We start from the raw sequence: 23,252 nt of genomic DNA, 5'->3' as shown, positions 1-23,252 counted from the left end.
CGCGCTTTAGCCCTTTTCGAAATGAACAAGTTTTCAACGCCGGTGAAACTTTGAGAAATTGGTAAAAACTCTTGTGAAGATGGTACTTTGCGGACAGTCAGTATTTTCACATACAAATGTCATTGTAAATGATAGTTATCTTAGAAAAGTGCCTATTTTCATTGATGTTAGATAACTATGTGTGATGCCGATCACCTTTCAAAACTGCAGGTGGGACCTTATTTCCAATTTGCCATTTTCCGACTTCCTATTTGAGTTTAGGCGTGGTCTATGCTAAGAAGAGGCGGAGCACGAGACGAGTTATCATGACAACTAGATTGATGTCTAAGCATTCCCGCGAATATTACGATTAAGCTAATCACAATTTCATGAATGTTTCACTGTACATTCCTGGCTCTTCGACACCTAATTATGAATCAGCCTATTCCCGACAGTGTACATATTTGGAAGTATATCCGATATAAATGAAAGGATTGACATGATTGAATTGTTCATTTTCGCCACCGGTATGCTCATGCAACTTCTCCGGTGCAAAATTAATATATGAAGTTGATCAAGGGCCGCGGTCTATCATTTCGTTAAAATACTAGCGCTCCTTTCGTACCCTACTACTGTGATGAGGGAACTAATAAATTGTACATATTTTAGAAATATATTTTTTACTATAACCCAAATGGGATTCGAACCCCCACACACTCACGGCAACATCGCCTAGCTGCTAGGCCTCACACAAAACCAGTCGGCTACCGTTTCCAAGAACGTTAATTTAAATAATTTTATTCAGCCACAGGAAGTTTTCCTATCTTGAAATGCCATGACGGTCAAGATATTTAACATCGGGACTGTAAAGATGTTCACCTTGACTGAGTTCCTGCTGCTCCTCCCGGTTTACGTTGAACCGTTGGCTGTCGAAATTGAGATGCCAACACTCCGCTGTTATCATCTACTGAGCGGTAATATCCACCAAAAAATCAAGTCTGCGAAAGTTGAAACATTAATTGACTTGCGGGAGGTCAGACTTGTAGTCAAAACGGATGACACCACACTAGATCCAAGCACACCTGATAGCCACCACACTGGTTGATATTATTAGTGATATATGTCAACGTCACTGTTTGGTTCAATCTGATTGGCTGTTTCGAGGTGTCCATTATTTACGTTCCGGAGGGAATTCCCAATAGACCACGCCTAAACTCTAATAGAAATTAGGATATGGTTGACTTTTGGAAAGTAAGAAAATAATCAGGTGTTAGCTAAGCAGCATTTTGAAAAAGATATGATTTTCAAATATTGAATGAAGTTTTCCAAGCAAAATTCTGACTTGCCGCAATGTACCATCCTCCCTATTTCTCACACTTTAACTTGTGGCAAAATTTAATATATTTAGAAAAAGGCTGAAATGCTCTTCATCTGCTCGCCTAAAATATTTTAAATCAAATTTTGATAATTACCCTTCATTTTATTTCTTTAATTGAATAGCTACATTAGAAAATGAACTGACTGCAAAGTTCCACGGATTCGATACTCGGCACGCTTGCCCTTTTTCTTTCTTTCGTTTAACACAATACACAGTAAACCGGCCGTTACAATTTCCATTTGCACTTTTAAATGGTTTTCAAACCTATACACTCAGAGTCTAGTCTTGCGTTTAGCCGAGCGTCGTCAGTGGGTTAGAAAAACGAAGTATGGTCTCCGTTCTTTCGAGTTGACAAGCAACCTTGCTATTTTACTTGTACAATAAAACGGCTTTTGTTCCGTTTTTTCATGTAAGATTTACACCCTCAGATACGCATTGTGTGTAAGGGATAAGGCGAATATAATATTTCGTTTCTTGCGTTATTCAAGTTGGAGGATATAGAATCCGTGGCACTTTGCGGCCACTCCATTTTCTAATTTAGGTATTCCATTAGAAAATAGAAATTAGGCTAATAATCAATTTTTAAACGTTTCTTCACGTTGATCAAGCGCATTTTGGTCCTTTTCGAAATGAACAAATTCTCAACGGTGGTGAAAATGTGAGAAATTGGTAAAAACCCTTGTGAGGATTGTACTTTGCGGCCAATTAGTATTTCATTCGTAAACGTCATCGTAAATGCTAGTTATCTTAGAAACGTGCATATTTCCATTTATGTTAGGTAACTCTGTGCAGTGCGGTGTTCACCTTTCAAGTGAGAATTGGCGACTGCAACCTAATTTCAAATTTGCCATTTTCCGATTTCCTATTTGAGTTTGGGTGTGGTCTATGCTAAGGAAAGGCGGCGCATGAGATGAGTTATCATGGCATCTAAATTGATACATGTTTAGCTGTGGAAACGCAGCTATCTGTTGGCAGGGTAGCGTGCGTCACTATGCGGGTAATACCTTTTTATGACCCGCATAGCGACACACGCTAGCCCACCAACATTGCAACAGGTAGCTGTGTTTCCACAGCTAGATACATGTCTAAGCATTCCCGTGAATATTACGATTAGGCTAATCATAATTCAGTTCACCGCCTAATTACGAATCAGCCTGTTCTTGTACGTTTTTTGGAAGTATTTCTGACAGAAATGAAAGGATTGACATGATTTAATTATTCATTTTCTCCACTGTTGTAGCATTGCGTGCCCATACAGCTACTCCGGTGGCAAAATTAGTTGTATTCAGCCACAGGAAGTTGTCTACCCAGAAATATCATGCCGGTCAAGTCAACATCGAGACTGTTAAGTTGTTCAACCTTAGTTCAACGTTCAACCGTTGTTTTTCAAAATTGAGTTGCCAACACACAGCTGTGATCATCTGCTGAGCGGTAACATCAGCCGAACACAAAAAAATCTAAGCTTACTCTACGAAGTTCATGAAGTTGGAACATTGTTCGGGGAGGAGGTCAGACTTAGAGTCAAAACAATGACACGACCACCAGATCCAAACACTCCATGCTTGCTGATATGCACGCATTCTCAAATTACCTCGTTAAATAAAACATAATTCTCCGACGAAGACGTCGCATTATGATCAATTTAATTTACATGTAATATTTGTACAGTGTCTTAGAGTGGTTGATTTCACAGGCTCTTGATTCAATGCAAGCGAACCGCCAGCCTTCACTTACACAATAGCATCGGTGACGGCTGGCGGTTGGCAAGCATTAGAGACTGTGGCTGATTCGCTTACACCTCTGCATGGCAGGGCTGTGTGTTACCGGCGTTATACGGCCGCGGCCTGTGGTGGGAGGCCGTATAACGCCGGGAATACACAGCCCTGCCAGGCAGAGCTAATTCGCTTATAACTGGCAGTTTTGACCATGCTCGCCACAGGTGCCGCCGTAGTTGACAGCACTTTTCAACTACGTCGGCGCCTGTAATGCTCGCAGCGCGCACAGCCACTGAGGTATGTAATTTTGGTGTGGAACAGGTCTAGCCAAGGGAAGGAAAGTAGCAAAACGTTTAACCATGGAGCTAGAAACGGACAAGCTCCATGGTGTAACAAAACATTCAACGCGCAGAGTATGTCACAAATTCAACGCGCAGAGTATGTCACAAACTTTTGTGATTTGTTGGGTATCCCTCTGTACAAACGCCGTGAAATTCACTTCACTGCTGATGACCATTCATAATGTTGCTACCTACTATTTGGTTGTAGGGAGAAAGCACGTTTGACGGTGACCGAAAATTCAATTCAATTAAAAAAACATTGACAAAGGAAAGTATAACTTTGTTGAAATATTTAAGTGATATGTCAATCGTCACCTTGTCACTGTTTGGTTCAATCTGATTGGCTGTTTCGAGATGTCCATCATTTACGTCAGGGGGAATGTTAATAGACCACGCCTGAACTCAAATAGAAATTAGGATTTTGGATCGAATTTGCAGTTTGCTTTTCAACATGACATATGGCCATTCGGACATTGATAAAGTGAAATGCTATTTGACAAACGACTTTTGGAAAGTTAAAAGGAAAATAAATAGGTATTAGTTAAACAGAATTTTGAAAAAGATAGGATTTTCAAATATCGAATGAAGCTTTCCCAGCAAAATTCTGATTGGCCGCAATGTACCATCCTCACAAGGCGTTTTACTTTTTTCTCACTCTTTAACTTTAGACAAAATCTAATATAATTAAAAAAGGGCCGAATGCACTTCATCTGCTCGCCTAAAATAATTGAAATTTGATAATTACCCTTCATTCTATTTTTTAATTGAATACCTAAATTAGAAAATGAAGTGGCCGCAAAGTGCCACGGATTATATAGCCCCAATGTTTTCGCCCATAAAAGCGTCAATGTTTCTGTAACGTTGGCTCAAGCAACGAGTTTTCATTCATCTGTTCAACTGTCAGGACTCAATGGGTTTATTTATAGAATGAAATGCGTCTATTTCCTTTCATGGAACCTCACTTGAGATTATTCTTTTTACAGAAGAGGAATAGGAGAAAGATGGAATAATGGAACTTTTAATTTCCTACTGTACTTACTTATTGTTGTACTATTACAGTATGGGAAATAAACGACTGTTATACAAACTTGAAAAGAGAGCTGGGAGGGTTATATTGGTAGTACATGTTACGGTTTCTTATTCTCGCTTCCTTCTTTCACGTCAATGGGCTATGTATGGATTTACTTATTAATTATTTTGTCGCTGTTCAGACATTTAAAATAATGAATGATTTTTCACGTGATTATTTACAGTTTCCACGTTTTTAGATGTATCACTTCAATACTCGGAGTTCTGGCAACGCTGATTTGTACATTCCAACTTTTCAGACAGCAGCAAGATATGTAGTTTGTATAACGTACTTCTACAATCGGATATAGTATTCCTTCATCTATATAGGAATACCGAAAGTTTGCCACAGTTCAAAGCGCAGTTACGTAGTTTTTTAAATGATAAGTTTAAGAAAAAAGGCTTCGATTAGATTTCATTTGTTATTGTTAACTTTCGTATTTATATTAAATAAAGTCAAATTTTGTATTTTCCTTATCTTTGCACTCGGAAGTCTCTGATGTAAATTATGATTTCAAATGGCAGAAAATGTAAAATATGTAAACTATTTACAACCTTGATACACATAAACATCGATCTCGTCATCCCTGAGAGAGAGAGAGAGAGAGAGAGAGAGAGAGAGAGAGAGAGAGAGAGAGAGAGAGAGGAGAGAGAGAGAGAGAGAGAGAGAGAGAGAGAGAGAGATCGAAAAACCTATGGAATATACTTCTTGGAGACCAAACCTGCTAAAATCACCTTCAGCTTTGCTATTTCAATACCAAATACAGTTTTAAATTACCATATAAAATGCTTACTAAATAACCACATTGTATACTCTATGTTCCTGAAGGTATAAAATAAGAACAAGTTTTTTCACAGTATTTATTAATTTTATTCACGTCATCACAATCTGAATATATAATGTACTGCACTCAATGGAACTTCATGCCAAATTTCAACCAGCATCGGAAGTGATTGTTGTAGGGATATTTTTACCAAGATCGACAAAGAAAAATAATAAAAATATCAGAATTGTTTATCTCATTCTAACATGCAATGTATGTATGAGAACATTTGTAGGGATTTGCAAACCTAATTTCCAATCAATACAACGAACTATTTCTGTATTTTTTCCCGTCAAAAATTCCGAAAAAAACTTCACAAAAACACAAAATTGAAGATATTTCTCTGAAGCTAGAGCCTCTTATGTTATATAGAGAACTTTTTGTGACATATGTGTTGATGGAGGAGGTCATCTTTGACAACCATTGCAGGGGCTAGCCTGACCAAAAATAGCAAAAATAGCTGCAAAAATACTTGATTACATATGTCATCATAATTTTGACATATTAAATTAAGATCATCCATGGGAATATGTCTACTGAATATCAAAGTTATCAGACGAGTACTTTTTGAGAAACAATTATTTAAACCAAAAATGACAAAAATTTTCCCCAAAATACAAAATTGTGGATATCATCAGACTTTCAATACATCACATTTCGATAAAGCTTATGAACCATTATACCAAATATCAAAGATATCATATGAGTAGTTTTTTGACCCAAAATTTGGAGAAAATCCCGAATATTACCAACAAGAGAATTTCACTACAATTTTGATAAACTTGACTATAGTCATCCCATGGAACATGGATACCAACTTTCAAAGCAATCGGACAAGCCGTCTCAGGGAAAATTTTTTGACTAAACACTGAAAAAAAACCAAGTCATTGACAATGACATAGTCCCCACTTGTAAAAGGAGTATTAGTCTTGATGGGGCAGGGGAATGGGGTCATTAAGAAGAATCACTGTGGTGTATATGCTGAGATCTAGTGGCACATAGGTCTATGTCGTTGTTCCAATTTGAAACACATGAGGCATGTCTAAGTTGTGGTTCTATATCGGGAAAAAGATAAGACCTCTAGCTGTATTGGCCAGCCAATAAATACATATGTGCATAATAAATGAGGTACAAGATGTGACATCTGAAGGTCTAACATCCTATCAAAATTGGAGGGTATAGAACTTGCAGTTACTGAGTTATGCATATTATATATATATATATATATATATATATATATATATATATATATATATATATATATATATATATATATATTTATTTATGTGTGTGTGTGTGTGTGTATGTATAACCAAGGTCAAAGGTCATCGAGGTCACGTGACATTTTCAAAAAAAATTGTATTGCTAATTAATCCCTACCTAACAAAAATCAGACCTCTAGCTCTATTCGCTTGCCCAAAATTAGATATGTGCATAATTAATGAGGTACAGTATGTGCCGTCATAAGGTCTCCCATCATACCAAATATGAAGGGTGTACCACTTGTGGTTACTGAGTTATGGACAATTATGTATATTTGAGGTCAAAGGTCATTCAGGTCACATGACATTTTGTCAATAAAATTGTATTGCTAAGTTATCCCTTTTTACCAAAAATCAGACATCAAGCTCTATTGGCTCGCTCAAAATTAGATATGTGCATAATTAATGAGGTACAGTATGTGCCGTCATAAGGTCTCCCATCATACCAAATATGAAGGGTGTACCACTTGTGGTTACTGAGTTATGGACAAATATGTATATTTGAGGTCAAAGGTCATTCAGGTCACATGACATTTTGTCAAAAAAATTGTATTGCTAAGTTATCCCTTTTTACCAAAAATCAGACATCAAGCTCTATTGGCTCGCTCAAAATTAGATATGCGCATAATTAATGAGGTACAATATGTGGCGTCATAAGGTGTCCCATCACACCATATATGAAGGGTGTAGCACTTGTGGTTACTAAGTTATGGACAAATATGTATATTTCAGGTCAAAGGTCACTGAGGTCACGTGACATTTTGTCTAAATATCTGAGATATCTGCGTGAACGGATGGACGAACAGATGGACGAACGGACTGACATGACCCAATCTATAAGCCCCCTTGACTTCATCCGGGGGGACTAAAAACTGTATCACTCCATCCTTTTTGCAATATGAATACGATGAGAAACTAAATTTTTATTTTTCTTGGCCTTATACATGGGAGTCTATGTAGAACTGCTTTATACATGGGAGTCTATGGAGAGCTGCCTTATACATGGGAGTCTATGGAGTTGTAAAGTAAAAAGTCCTCTAACACGGCCCAAAATGATCGCATTGTGAAACAAATCGACGTGCATCTGTATGGGGTAGGGTACTGTCCTTGTGCAAAGTGTGAAAGAAATTGACCACGGCATGTCTGAGATATCTGCGTTAACGGACTGACGCACAGATGCACAGACGGACGCACTGACAGACTGACAGACAGACATGACCCAATCTATAAGTCCCCCTGGACTTCGTCCGTGGGGACTAATAACCCCAAAAATGCAAACATACATGTTTCACCTCAATTTGTACACTCCTTACTCTGTAACTTACTTAGTATACCTAAAGGAACCTGCGTACACCACGTTTCAACCCAATATGACCTAAGGTTACAGAGTTTTAGCAAGCTGCCGCATTTTTCCTTTATTCCCCTAATTTGCATATTTTTGGCACTGACATTTGAACATGTTCTCAACTACACCCCTTGGTGCACCTGTACGTGAAATGCTAAGATGGTAGGTGCTGCGGTTTAGGAGTTTCTAATCTTAATTGACATACATACATACACACACACACACACACACACACACACACGCACACACACACGCACACAAACACACATACAGACAGACATACATACATACACAGATATGCAAATGAACTGATTCATCTTTATAAGATAGCCTCTCATTGATTTTATATATATACCAAATGTGAGGTAAAAATGTTTCTGTTTCCTGAAAACCATGGCTTTTTGAATTTAAAAAAACCTGAAAATCTTAGAAAAATTGCAACAAATTTGCCTGTTATCATTGAAAAATTCAACAAGTGAAATTCCACACTGAAAGATCTACATCTGTACATCATTTTTTAGGAACTATGCTACGACGTGTTATCAAATTTGATGCAGTATTTCTTAACTAATTACGCTTATAAGTAAATTTCATTAAATATGCAAATTAGACCTTAATTATCATGATACCGGTAAATGTCTTTGAACACTATTACAGGACTAGATTTTGTAAACTTTGCAGAATTTCTAAACACATCATCTTAAATTATGAAAATTCATCAAATATGCAAATTAGCAAGTAATTGACTTAACACTGCTAAATGCCATTGCACACTATGGTAGTCCTGGGAGATCAACATTTGTACCACATTAGTCAAATTTGATGCAGGATTCCTTACATTAAACTTATCATAAATATTCATTAAATATGCAAATTAGCAATTAATTGACAAAATACTGATGTAAATCTTTGTCTGTTATCAGAGTTGTGTGAGAAACACCAGTACTAAATTTCGTCACCATCTTTCTAGAAACCTAGCTTTTTCAAAATTCACTAATCATGCAATTTAGTACTAATTATTCACGCCACGCCAAAAACAATGGTTTTGCATATGTATTTCATAGTTTTATGTCCTTGTACCAAGTATGAAAAGAATTGGCTCAGGCACGTCTGAGATACCTGCATGCACAAATGCACAGTCTCATGCAACCATAAGTCCCTCTCTGAACTTACCTCCGTGGGACTAATGTGTGTACACAATGCAACAAGACTTCTAATATGTGATATTTCTTTGGAAAAATATCATATAGAAAATATTGTTTTACTGTACATAGAAAGATAACTGATATTTTTTTTGGAGAATATACATTTTCATGACACGTAAACGTTTACTTAAATTTTTCTTGAAAACATTAATGCTTTCTATGATAAAATACGCATAATATCTCTGACACATTGAAATTGGTGGGATTCAAGATTGATCAACTTGCCATTTGGCACAGTGTATGAATGTGATATTCAAGATGGCTTACATCTATTTGAATATATTTCAATACATTTTAAAAAACACTAGAGACACACATACCCGGTAGATCATCCTACGATATGATAGAGACAGAAATACATGTTATGCTGTATAAAAGCTTGTTAGGAGGTTTTATTTACCATTAAATATCTGTATTACATTGTAGAAGAGTGATACACAATCAACCAAGTGTTCTTACATATGCAGGCCTTGGAAAAACTAACATATATTTTCCACAATTACAAAGGTTACAAATGCAATGTAATTTGAACTACTGGAGGAATCAATTAAATCTTACATATGTGAGGAAGTTTCAAGTATACATCAGTGTACAGCTGATACAATGTCAATCCTGCCAATTGGGGATGAGATCATTATCCCATGTAAATCAGCATTAAGTATTGTGATAAAAGTCTTTACTGTGTAACAAAGAATTTCACAATACACAGCTTTAATACTTGGCTGCATATTTTTACAGGCATAATAGTGGAGGGCTTTTTCCAATTGACAATTGATGTCATGAATACATTCATTTCTAAACAACATGGAAACTCTCTTTTAATGGTTTGTGACATATTGGTAGCATTAAAAGTTCTCATTTGTAAGCAAGTGAAATGGCAGTGGATAGAGCTCAGCTGTGTTATGTAGAGTGTAGAGACTATTTCTGACACTTATTGATGAAGAGGGTGGAAATCTTTGCTAGCTCATTTCAGGACAGCTGTAAAAATTCACAATGTCACATTAAGATCATCCCTAAGAACATGTCTGCCAAATATCAAAGCTATCAGATGAGTAACTTTTGAAACACAAATATTTTGACCAAAAATGGCAAAAATTGACCAAAAAATACGAAAATTGAAGATTTCATCAAATTTCAATATATCACACTAAGACAATCCCTAGGAACCTGTATACCTGATATCAAAGGCATCAGACAAGTAGTTTTTGAGAAACACATTTTTTGACCAAAAATGGCAAAAATAGCACCAAAAAAACAAAATTGCAGATTTCGTCATATATTCAATATATCATATTAAGTTTATCTGTAGGAACCTGTCAGATGAGCGGTTTTGATGAAATAAAGTTTTGACCAAAAATAACAAAAAAATTCCTTAAAAATACAGATTTGCATATATCATCACAATTTGAACAAATCTAAGTTGGGTTATCCCTAGGGATCTCTATAACAAATAATAAAGCTGTCTGAGGAATATGAAGGGGGTCACTCAAAATATTGAAAGCTATAGGGGGGGGGGGTTACTCAAAATGTTGAGAGAAAGAAGGCAGTTACTCAATTTTTGGTGGAAAATGTATTGAAACGTTGGTGCAAAATGTATTGAAACACGTACCTCTCAGATTGCACCACTTCACACATCAATTTCTAAAAAATTTTTACTCAGTAAAATTACACATTGAAAACACCTCTGAGATTACGCCAAACTGTACCAATGCACACTACAATTTCTCAAATTTTTCCATGCAAGGGAGATGAGCAAGCCCGTCAGACACTTTCCCCATCAGCCTTCCGCATGTTCTTCAATCAGTACTTTCAAAGTCTACCCTATCAGATATCCCAGTGAGGACCCTGTTATGATACCCATCCATATTAAACAATACTGTATGTGGTTGTATACTGGTTATAGTGTGACCTTTGACATCTATGTTTGTTGTGACTTTGAATTTCATTTTGTTGGTTTCACCTTTTTCAACCGTCATGAGATAACCAATGATTATCTAGCAGGGTACACTAGGATTTGAATGGTCTTTACTATTGCTGTATTTATGTAAATTATATAAAATACATGTATTGAAATTTAAGTTTTCAAAAGTGAGGGGGAGGGGGTCAGTCAAAATTTCCATGTAAGAGAGGGGGGTTACTCAAGTTCATCATGGTTTTTTTTGGGGGGCGGGTACTTGAAATTTTAGAGTTTCCGACAAAATTCCTCCAACATCCCCCCCCCCCCCCACCCCCCCTTAGGCTGTAAATAATGACAGCTTCCAATGAAATTTGGGCTGCAGTGTAGCTGTATCTTTTTGATGAATTTTTCACAAATTTTATAATATCAACTCTAGTTTCTTGTTCTTCTTCTGAAAGCTTACTGGGAAACAAAGTACCTATATATATCATACATGTGCACATGCAATGTTATTGACCAGTGTATGTAAATCTGGGTCCTGATTGACATGTACACCTCTGGAGCAGAAAAAGTGATAATGGAATGTTTATAAACAATCATCACAAGTGACAATTACCTACAGGTTTGTTATTATACTACAGAGATCACCATGATACTGAGGGGAGGCATGAAATAATAATTGTGTTTTCTCAGTGCTCTGAAAGTAGAATTTTTCCTCTCTTTGAGCTGGACTACCTTAAACAGTTCTGTGTACTAGCTGTAATATGATGATGCTTAGTATTGCGGGTTATATCTGTTAAGTTGCCCACTGTTTGTCTGTGGTAGGTGTAGTGGTTAGGAGTTTTTGATCCCAACATACATGTACATACAATCTGTGTGCTGAGCAGTGTAAGGGTTCACGTCTGTCCACCATACTGACTAATAGGAAATCCTCTACCAAATGGAGATGCAATCCCACTGTCTTCATCTTGAGACAACTGTCCCTGGTAGTTGGTTCCTTTCTTTGCGTGGTAAAATGCTGCCTTGAAGTCGGTTTTGGATTTATCTTGCTTCCTCTTCTGCATGGATATACACACCTGTTCCCTAACATAGAAATAATAATAAACTCATGGAAGACAATCATGGACCAATCATGGAAGATAATAATTTCTCTTCACAAAAAAGTTAGTTTATTTGTGTGTTACATATCCAAGAATTCTTGTGTACAAAGAACAAATAAATTTATTTTTGTCTCCGCTATATGCATGTTTCTCTAACCTAGACATCTCAACCACACTTTTTCCTTCTTGCTCATGTCATATGTAATAGATTGGCTACAACCAATGTCCTGCACAGTTTAAGAATGAGGATTGCTATCACATGCATGTTGTGTATAATTCTGGATGGATTAGTGTTAAGCTGATGCACCTGCATAGTTGCTGCTGGCAATGTCAATTAAAATACAGCAATGTATCACTTATGTTTTTGTGAACCTGTGTTTCTAATTAGTATTCTTGTAATTGTAAAGATGCTATACATGTGTAGCTATATAAAGACAACTAACATAAAACACTTTGTGCAAGTTACAAGATACCACTTCCAGCACATCTTTGCAACAGTCACTTGTGTACATATACTTGGGTGCAAGGACTGAAATGGAAGAAATTTACCTGTTGTTTGATCATTTCCATTCATCTTTCGTTATAATGTCATGGTCCAAGTCCAATTCAAAGCCCTCCACTTTGTCTTTAACGCTCTTTGTCAAGGTCAATGATATTTCTCATCCTTGATATTGCAGCATTCACTGCTGATCCTGAATTGTAAACAGATAGACTCATGATTACTTATAACTCTTTAAATGACAATGATAACCAGAATGATAAAATACATTTGATGATGGGATGTATTGCTGGGATGAATTGTAAACACTCTGTATGTCCTTAACCCTAATGATGATAAGCATTACACACATGTAAACGTTATAAATCACGTGTGCATACCAGATGTATTCTCTCATTGGAATATATTTCATCATAACAGTTTTATGGATCCTACGAATGAAGCTACATGTATTGAATGTCTAGTCATGTGCATTTATCATATCATCTGCATTTCACTAGGCAATTCATAGAGTGCCAAGTCTAAAGAAAATTTTTTTAGCAAATTCAGCTAAAAAAGAGAAAATAACTTCACCAAAAATGTGTAAGCCATGATTATCACAACAAAATTACTGATTAAATACTAGTAGAGGTGTAATACATTTGATCTACTCAAGAGGGTATTTTAAAAAGAACTACAACTGTGTATGACAACAGCAGTGTTTCCGCTGCCACTCGCAAGAGCGTGAAATGGGAAATGAAATGTCTGCAGATTGGGAAATATTTTTCAACTATCCTTCGCAAAACTGGTTAGTGCTATTTTCAGGGGGTGATCGAGAGTGTAGTTAAAAGGCAGAGATATTTTTCAACATCCCTGGGTGGTCATTCTTTCCTCGCTTTAGTGTGCAGTCTCAGAAAACTATTATATCAGTAACAAGTGATATGCCATGCTTTCAGATGGCTGCATGCAATGACCTTGTTATTTTATGATGACAAGTGCTTTGTAAACAATGCTTCTAACATAGTCAGGAAACACTGATTGCAGTGTATTTTCAAAAACTAAGCAGACAGCAGCAGCCAATGACAGCAAGGGTGGTGAACAGAATGAAACCAGTGTTTCAAAAAACCGGCACCTTAGAGCACTTCTGTGGCAACCTCAGAAGCAGCTATAAATGAGTGCAGCATGGTAAACTGTCAATTGGATGACGTCCTGAGCCTAACTTCATGTAAATGTTATAACCTATGCAAATACAATGACCTAGGCCTATCCACAAAACAATTATTCAGCATCGCAGGTGACCCTGGGCTAGCCAGAATACACATACAGGTACCTGCTATGGAAAATGACCCAGGCCTATCCTGAATACAATAACGGTACATATTTTATTGAAAATGACCCATGCCTATCCTGAATACGATACAGGTACAGACTGTTTGTATTGATGATAGGCCTTGGTCATCTCCCATTTTGTATTCTACATAGGCCTGAGTCATCTTACATGTACATACTGTGTGCATGTATGTGTATTGTGGATTGGCCTAGGTCATCTTCCATTGCATTTTATATATTATGTGTATTGTGGATATGTCTGTGCCATCTTCCATACCATGTGAATGCATTTGGATTGAGTATAGGCCCGGGTTATCTTCCATACCGTGTACATGTATTTGTGGATATAGGCAGGGGTCACTTTCTGCCATGATGTGTAAAAGTACTGAATATAACACTGTATTGTGGATAGGCATAGGTCATAAATTTGCATGAAGATATAACTAGGATGTTGTCCAGTTGAATGTTTACAATGCTGAACAACAAGCAGCACACTGTGACATGCTAAGTCGTGTTCGAGTACAAGTAAGCAAAAAAGATAATTGCACAGGCTGCAGAGTTGCAGGGTAGGAGTAGTTACAAAAAAAGAAAGTGTGCCAGGAATAGTTCGTTGAATTTCCATGGCTAGTGTTTGAATAAGAGAAGAGTCAGCTTTTTTTTCTGTAAGACAGTGTGGCCAGACAGGACATTTTAACATATACACCAGTTTGATTTTGAAACTAAAGCATTCACTGTTTGGACTATCAATAGAAAGAGGCGACTGTTTACACCTAGTGTACAAAATGTAATTACCAGTACACCTTCTTAAGTGAACAGTTGGTGTAAAATTAGACTCTGTGATTGGAGAACTGAAAGCACTTGATGACTGAGGCAGAAGCTATGGATCTTTCAAAGGAAACATCTTGAAGTTACCCTGTCAATGATGTAATACTTGTGATACATCTTGATACATTTACAAAAGTGCAAGTCACCATAAGTGTTTGGCACACAGGAAATAAAATTTGTTGTGAATGTTATTAAGAAAGCAGTTTGTTCCATAAAAAATAGTTGTTTATTTACATTGCCACTGATTATCAGTCGTTCAGGATGGTCCTACTTAAATTTTTAAATCACAAATGGACCTGGTAATGTATTACCTTGAATGTAAATGATTATTGGACTAGTTTAATGTCATCTTGCCATTGTAGCAACTGATAGGACCCACCTGAGTATACAACTGTCAGTTGGATAAAAATCATAAATGCAATTACATGTAATTTTGATGGCTATAGTTCTGGCTAATCAATTTTGGTCTCAATTAGCCATAATGGCTTAGGGGAAAATTTATCCAGTGGAAACACTGAACCACTGAACAGTGTAAGTACAAACCTGTGCCACAGCAAGGACCCATTGTCTTAGGAAAGTAAATATATTGATGAAAGACTCCCTCAATTCCACAGGTTTTTGCTCTGCATTGATGTCAACACCACGATCTCTGTTCAGTTTTGGCTGTTTGCATAGCCACACACTGTGTATTTCCTTTGCAATGGAGGATGGTATTGTCACTATGTTGCTTTTCACCTGGTTGTCATTGCCCAGTGTGCACTGTCTCAGCAAGGGATCTTGAATCTGATTAGGTGAAAAGAAAACATTAACTTGAAGCATGCAATGTAAATATTATCTCCTGCAAGTTGCTGACATTAGTTTACATCAGTTCATTCTAAAATATGGCTTTTTATATGCAAGATAAGACAACTTGATTGTTTATGACTTCTGTAATTTTAAATTAAACTATAACTTTGCCCCAAACCCATTGTATTCACTGGTGATTGTGGACCTTTTTAAAGGAAACAGGTACATAATGTAGGTCAAGACGTGTATTCAAGCAAGTAGCAATCTATTTATTTATATATTTATTTCAAAGGAAGACCAACAGGAACAAGTCACATTAACAGGCTCCATAAAATATACATAAAAATATAAATGCATAAGGTACAATAAAACAATAAACAACACAACAAACTATATGAAACCATTAAAATATGTACATATTTAAGCATGACATTCTGACCAGGCATCTGAAACTTTGACAAGATAAAGTGATGTCAATGGCAGGGCTGGAAATGCACAATTCATTTAGAGTAGCCATATATCTTTGAAGAGCCAAGTACCTAAATACATTGAGTTTTATACTGCGAGTCTAAAAAACAATGCGGGTTCTAGTACATGTAGTTTACTGAGGAACATCAAAATTAATATGAAACATGACTGGGGACAATCATACACATTATTCTTATATTTCTAAAAAAATATAAATAATTTCCAATGATAAAGAGGCCAAAGGTTCAAACGCTTGCAGAATTCTTCATAATTATTTCGGCTGTAAGGATGCTATGTTTGAAACAAAGGAACTTCATGAATTTCATTTGCACTTGCTTTGTTTGTCCTGTTGTTTTTTTTGCCAAGGAGACCACACTAAAGACGCATATTCTAAAATACTTACATGTATTACATAAGTTATGTACAAAGCAATTGATGTTGAAGAAAGTATCCGCCAAATAAAACAGAGCATGCGAAAAGCTTAACTGATAATGAATGAGACATGTGCAGGAAATTAAAAATAAAAAATAATTAAAAATTTAAAACAAATCTTACCTGATGAAGGATTTTATTAAAGATCAGTTATCCATCTTTTGCTTCTTGTTCCTTCTGAGTTTCACATACATGTACCTCTGAGGCTTTACAACCAGGGTACGTGAGGTATACTTACAGCTGTAGGCAAATATCAATGAATACAATTAGAATCTTGCAGATAATCCTATTCCTCACTGTCTGTACAATGGATACTCAACTTTATAATCATGAATATATGGGTCAAATGATTAGTAAAATCATTCACTCATTCATTATGTATTACCATGCTATATACATCTCATTTAATTGGTCGAGCTGAACCATGTGACTGACCACAAATACACAGCAATGGTTTGTTTTATGTCCGTGAAAATGAATAATAATGCTAACATTGTAACTTTTCAGCAAACATGTAAATTGTCAATTGTACAAAGATCAAAATAGTGACAATATCACTGTTCGCTCCCATATAGTTATCAAAACAAGTTAACAATTGTATGAAACATGGACATACATACAGACTGACAGATACAGACTGGCACAGAGTAATGACATTGGCCCCAAAGTGTGCCTTGGCCCATGGAGAGTGATAAAGATATAATAAACAGCTGAATGTAATGATAAAATAGTTAACCCCTTGACTACAAGGCCAATGTATTCCTATACACCAGACCCCTAATATGTAACTATTGATAAAATCTGGGGTGTGGTCATTGCATCAACACTGCTTAGAGTAAAAATTAAGGAAGTACCAATAAACTATATATTTTCTGAATCAGCATGAAATTTCCCACTTTCTCATACATAAGTTTGTATTACCAGGTCACATGACTGATCACATGACACGTCATGTGACCAGAGTTGGCAAAGAATATGAATATTTGAAGCATCAGGACGTGTTTTGAATCCATAAAATGACGCAAATTTGAATAAAGTTGCAATTTCCATGACGTTGTCTTTACATATATGTAATAATAACTACCCTTTACTTTATTTATAGATGTACCTATTTAAGATTTTTCTCACAAAAGGCAGAGTAAATGAACCACAAAATCAGCATCTGATATGATTCTGTATTTGAAAATCAATACATTTTATATTTGTAAACACCTGCTTTATGTCTTCCTTGCAGAAACATGCATCTAAAATGGATATGATTTATCAAAAAATAATTCACAATATTTAAAAATACATTTTAGGGAACAACATATCACATGACCAAACACATGACCAGTTATGTGACCAGTCATATTGATAATATGGCTGCTATAAAATTTTACTGGCTTATAGTAAAAAAATTGTATTTTCTCTAGTTTCATTCACGAATATTGCTGTTAATAGAACATATTTACATATAAATCATTTGTTTTCAAGAAATAAACATTTCATTTCATTAAAAAAAAACCATAAACATCTCCGCGATCGTCCGTACTTCTGAAAACTGTAAACAATCAGCGCGACGCTTCTGTGATCAGCCTGACCTTTCAGGGTAGAGGTCATGGGTCACGACATGTGCTTCCGGATTTTGGCCATACTCGGACGTACGGGGGCGCAATCACATTCAGGCCAGATCGGAATACATCAATCTTAGTCGCGCTGCGTGCCGACGCCGAAATTACGGGATTTTTAGTGACAAAAACGAAGACAATAGGCCTATTTAACTGTGCCGGATATATCCGGCACTCAAGGTATATGGTAATTCAATATGGCGCCGGATATATCCGGCGCCATAGGTAGTCAAGGGGTTAAGTATAGGCCTATACAGGCACTGAGAGTGAATACGTTACAGCAATTTGATTAGTTTCTTTTCCTTTTCAATTTCTGTGATAATCTTTAAGACAATCAATCTGCAAGGCAGTTTATGTATTGACAAATATGCTATCTTTTACAAGCACACAGCAAACTGTTCTTGATTTTTCATTTACAATATTTGACATAGACTGAAATACATAACACGCAACCAATGTTTACACTTTGCCCATACACCAGATACATGGAGAAATTTCAACATACAATCATCAACTCAGAAACCCTACAGGGAAAAGTAAACATTGTTTTCTTCCAGAACAGCTGGTGCATCCACATATGGAACAACTTACAAACTTAACCAATTACACAAGGATGATGACACAAGAGATAAAGTTAAACTGTGGTGAACTTGACTATTCCTTTCAAATCCTTAATTAGCTTGACATCTTAAACTAAAATACACTGCATGGTTAATTGTGTGCAAAAATACATCGGGGTGGACCATTTGATAAGGGATGGTGTCTGAAAGATCGATGAGGTACATTATCTTTTTTATCCGATCCATTGTACATTCTGTTTTCCCCACCTTCCCACCTTTTCTTTTTGTCAAACCTTCTCTGGCTGAATTTTTTATTGGCATTTGTTTGGAATTTTTTCAAAATCTGCCAGGATTTTTTTACGGCATTTCAACACCAAATACAGTTTACCATATCAAATGCTTACTAAATAACCACATTATATTCTCTTAGTTCCAGTAGGTATAAATTACCAAAAAAATCTTAAAAATACAAATGAAAGATATCCCAGTAAAACTGAGAGTTTCACAAAGTTGCCCCAAAAATTCAAAATTCCGGATTTCAACTTAATTTCAATATATCTTATTAACAAAAACCCTAAGAACCGGTTTACTAAATATCAAAGCAATCAGACTGGTAAATTTGAGAAACAAATTTTTGACCAAAAATGAGAAAAATTGCCCCCAAAACAAAATTGCAGATTTCATCCTAATTTTAAATATATCTAATTAATGTAAACCCTAGTAACCTGTACACTAGATATCAAAGCTACCAGATCAGAAGTTTAGGAGAAAAAATTTTTGACCAAAAAAGGCAAAAATTGCCCCCAAAATAAAAAAAAAATTGCCAGTTTCAACATACCTTCAATACATTATATTGAGATTAATCTTAGATACCTGTATACCAAATATCAAAGCTATCAAATCAGTAGTTTTTGGATAAAAAAAAAAATTATCAAAAATTGGGAAAATTGCCCAACATTGCAAATATGACAATATCAATACAATTTGTACAAGCGTGACTGAGTTCATCCTGAGGAACATGAATATCAAGTTTCATAGCAATCAGACGAGTGATTTCAGAGAACAAGATTTTTTTACTAAAAACGGAAAAAATACCCTAAAAATACAAACATGCAAATTTCATCCCAATTTTGCACACATAATTTAAATTACTAAAGAAATCTGCATACCAAGTTTCAACCAAATCGACCAATGCTTACTGAGTTTTAGCCATTTGCAGGATTTCCTTTTTTCCCCTCATTTGCATATTTTTGCACTGACATGTTCATTTGAACAAATTCACATCTCCACCCCTAGGTGCACCTGTACACCAAATACTAAGACAGCAGGTGCTACGGTTTTGGAGTTTTTGACGTGGACGGACATACATACATACATACATACATACATACATACATACATACATACATACATACATACATACATACGTACGTACATACATACATACATACATACAGACGAAATTTTTCCACCATACAAGAATACCTCCCATTTGCATATATACATATGCATATATGGGAGCTAATAATCAATTACAAAAACAAAATGAAGCACTTGTGGGCCAAATTATACTTTTTAAAAAAATCTCCAGATTTGCCAAATTTTTAGGGTGGGCATGACCATGCATTGCCTATTACATGCCTTGATGTGAGTGCAAATCAGTGAATTGATTTGAAAAGGAATATCTGGGTAGTTAGTGGGTCGGTTAACGATGTACTGACTGGTTTCCATGGTGACCCAGGCCAGTGAAGCACTTCAATGTTTCTACATCTAAGTAGACGCTTAATGATAGATGTAAAATATACATGCACACACTTTTTTTTACTTTCGTTAAAATCCGTTTGATGTTGGTCGATAATGGTAAAATTGTTTGAAAATGTCCTGCATATAACTACATTGTAAATGTCATATAGCATTTGTAACCATGAAGAGGCATGTAATAAAAATATTGTTGCCTGAATACATGGGTTTATGTGCCCTCGCAGCAGGAGACAATTTGCCCTCCTGGCGTCAGGCATATTGTCACCTGTTCTCGGGCACATAAACCCATATATTTAGGCAATAATATATATTATATCAAACCAGTATATTGATGGTGTAAATACAGCGATCCGATTGGTCGAGACGCAAAAAGAACCGTGGTATATTGGCGATATACCACGGCTGGCAACACGCTCGAGCTCTCAGCTTGAGCAAAAATCCGTTTTTTTGACGTTCCACACCACAATTTCAATATACTATTATGATATAATAGCAATAAATCACACCCAGCGACGGTATACCACGAGATTTTGACCAGTTCACTCCATATATACACTCGCTATCGCTCGTGCATATATGTCGTGAACTGGTCAAAATCTCGTGGTATACCATTGCTAGGTGTGCTTTATTTTCACATGGGAAATTTTTGAAAATCTTGATGGTTTTCTAGGGTTTGTTGATAATATCATGAAAATACAAGACTCTGCCTCGACCATTAACATTTATCTATACGCTTGGGCAAGACTGAAAGCCAAAATAAGCATGCTCGCCAAGCCTTGTTAATTCTTGACTTTCCGCTTGCCCTTGGCCATAAATGAATAATAATGGTCAGGGCATCACCCATTATTTCTAAATATTAATTACATTAATCATTAATTAATATGGTTAACATAAGTGTGATAAGGGCATTTATGTACAAGAAATTAAATTTTGGAATTTCCCCAAATGCACTCCATGTATACAAGGCTGCCAATAGAACAAGGAACAATTTTTTCCAATACAAAACTGACTACATTTTTGCACTCTGTAGACTTGCTCCAAGTCTGTGTGGGCATATAAATATCAAAAATTAATAAATTGAAGGAATAAACTTCTGCAGACTGCAAGGCTAGGTGGTGGGCTGGTGCTCAGATAGTGGGGTGAATGCTTTTCCCCACAGACTTGTAAACCTTGCAGGGTTTCAGTAGCGATAAATAATTCATATGACGTCGGGTAATAAACATGCATGACATATAATCTCAATCTTACTCAAGCATAATTTTCCAACTAATTTAAAAATGGGGATAGAGAGGAATGGTGTTATAAACATGTTTTCAGAATTTTTACAACAGTCTGTGAATCTGTCTAAACATGGGGGATATTTTTGCCTTCCCCGGGGAATCACAGCGGTACAATTATCATAATGAATCATGAGAATCTCCAGTCCTGTGTAGCATCAGTAAATTTCAAAATTACAATAGCAGCTTGTCACCTTCCCTGATGTTTGTAAACACAGCCTCCAGATCCCACCACAGCACTGCAAAAATTGCATACAAGCTCTGCGTATGTGTGAATAGGTTGTCAAACTTTGAGGCGTCACCGTTCTCCTAAGGCTATGATGATCTGCGGGTACGGGTATTGATGTCAAATGACTAGAAAATTCACTTCCTGAATAGAATCATGAAAAATAAATCTTTCATTGTCTAGATATAAATAAAAATATCCTTCACAAAAAAATCTTCATTCATGCATGGGCTACCAGACCTTGTCACTGGGCTACCAACTTAAGAAAATGGTAGCCCAATGCAATGGGACTACAAGAGAAAAAAGTTAATTTCGAGCCCTGGGGTGTGTTACCGGCGTTATACGGCCGTAAAAGGCCGGCAACACATACAGCGCCCTGCCACGCAGAGCTATAGATATAGCCATGCTGTGATTATTAAACCTCTGCGTGCAGAACTCGCGTTTCTCGGCGGTTCAGCAATAAAGTGGTCTTCTCTGCAGGCGTCTACTGACAATATAGTATACGTTTGTACGTTTCGTGTGACTGTATGTTGTAACAACACATGATTATTGACAAAACACCGAAACCAGTGCGATCTCACTGCAATATCAATACAGCAACTCTGCGTGGCATGCTGTACGTGTTGAGGCTGACCAGCTGCAGTATCAGTACAGCAGCTCGCGCTTTAGGTTTTGCCTGGGTATTTGGGTCGGACGGCAAAACCTCGAGCCACTGTGCAGTTTTACACACACTGCTACAGCAGTGCCACGCATAGCTGCAGTACAGTAGCTCGAGGTTTTGCCTGGGTATCTGGGTTGGACGACAAAACGAGATTTGCTGTCCGACCCAAATACCCAGGCAAAACCTCGAACTTACTGTACTGCAGCTATGCATACTGTTACTTACGTGGAAGAAAGGACTTCGCCAGTCGAGGAAAATACGTGATCATCAGCTGCTACCCTACAATGGTGAGACTTGCAGTACGATGTAACAAAACGCCACTCATAGGTCACTCACATCATCATCACTCACAGGTCAGCCCTGTGCAAGTTACGCATTAGTGCACACATACTACACATAGAAACAGGTAGATATAGAAACCTTGATGTCATAGACAGAGCATGCCCAATTTGCCAAAACAAACAAGTAGAAGATGAGATACATTTTCTTTTTCATTGCAAAGGATACACAAACATTAGGCATGATTTTTTCAGTAAACTAAACATTTGTAAAAACGCATTCAGAGGCACACAAGACCTTGTAAGCATCTTTTCAAGGACAGATAAAGCATCACTATGTGAATTGGGAAAATACATACATACATGTTTTAAACTCAGACAAGACAAAATGAAAAAGACAAAGTAAACTATTTATGAACCTTTAATATGTTGACCTCATGTATAGAT

The 23,252-nt window shown here is 36.5% G+C and overlaps 1 long non-coding RNA gene across 2 annotated transcripts; it reads right to left on the bottom strand.

Moving 5' to 3' along the window:
- Nucleotides 1–9,479: 9,479 nt before the first annotated feature.
- Nucleotides 9,480–22,853, bottom strand: LOC139139045 (uncharacterized). Of its 2 annotated transcripts, XR_011553715.1 has the most exons (6): nucleotides 22,753–22,848; nucleotides 21,835–22,010; nucleotides 16,556–16,672; nucleotides 15,290–15,529; nucleotides 12,664–12,806; nucleotides 9,480–12,097 (listed from the first exon to the last, which is right to left on the bottom strand). It is a non-coding gene; the product is annotated as an uncharacterized lncRNA (long non-coding RNA). The 2 variants fall into 2 exon arrangements; XR_011553714.1 differs by lacking the exon at nucleotides 21,835–22,010 and having other exon boundaries at nucleotides 22,753–22,853.
- Between the last annotated feature and the right edge of the window lie 399 nt (nucleotides 22,854–23,252).

The sequence above is a fragment of the Ptychodera flava genome, chromosome 1 (genome assembly GCF_041260155.1).
Source record: "Ptychodera flava strain L36383 chromosome 1, AS_Pfla_20210202, whole genome shotgun sequence".
In the NCBI taxonomy this organism is placed as follows: domain Eukaryota; kingdom Metazoa; phylum Hemichordata; class Enteropneusta; family Ptychoderidae; genus Ptychodera; species Ptychodera flava.
The sequence above is the reverse complement of the archived record's forward strand: the minus strand, read 5'-3'. Positions and strand labels throughout refer to the sequence as shown.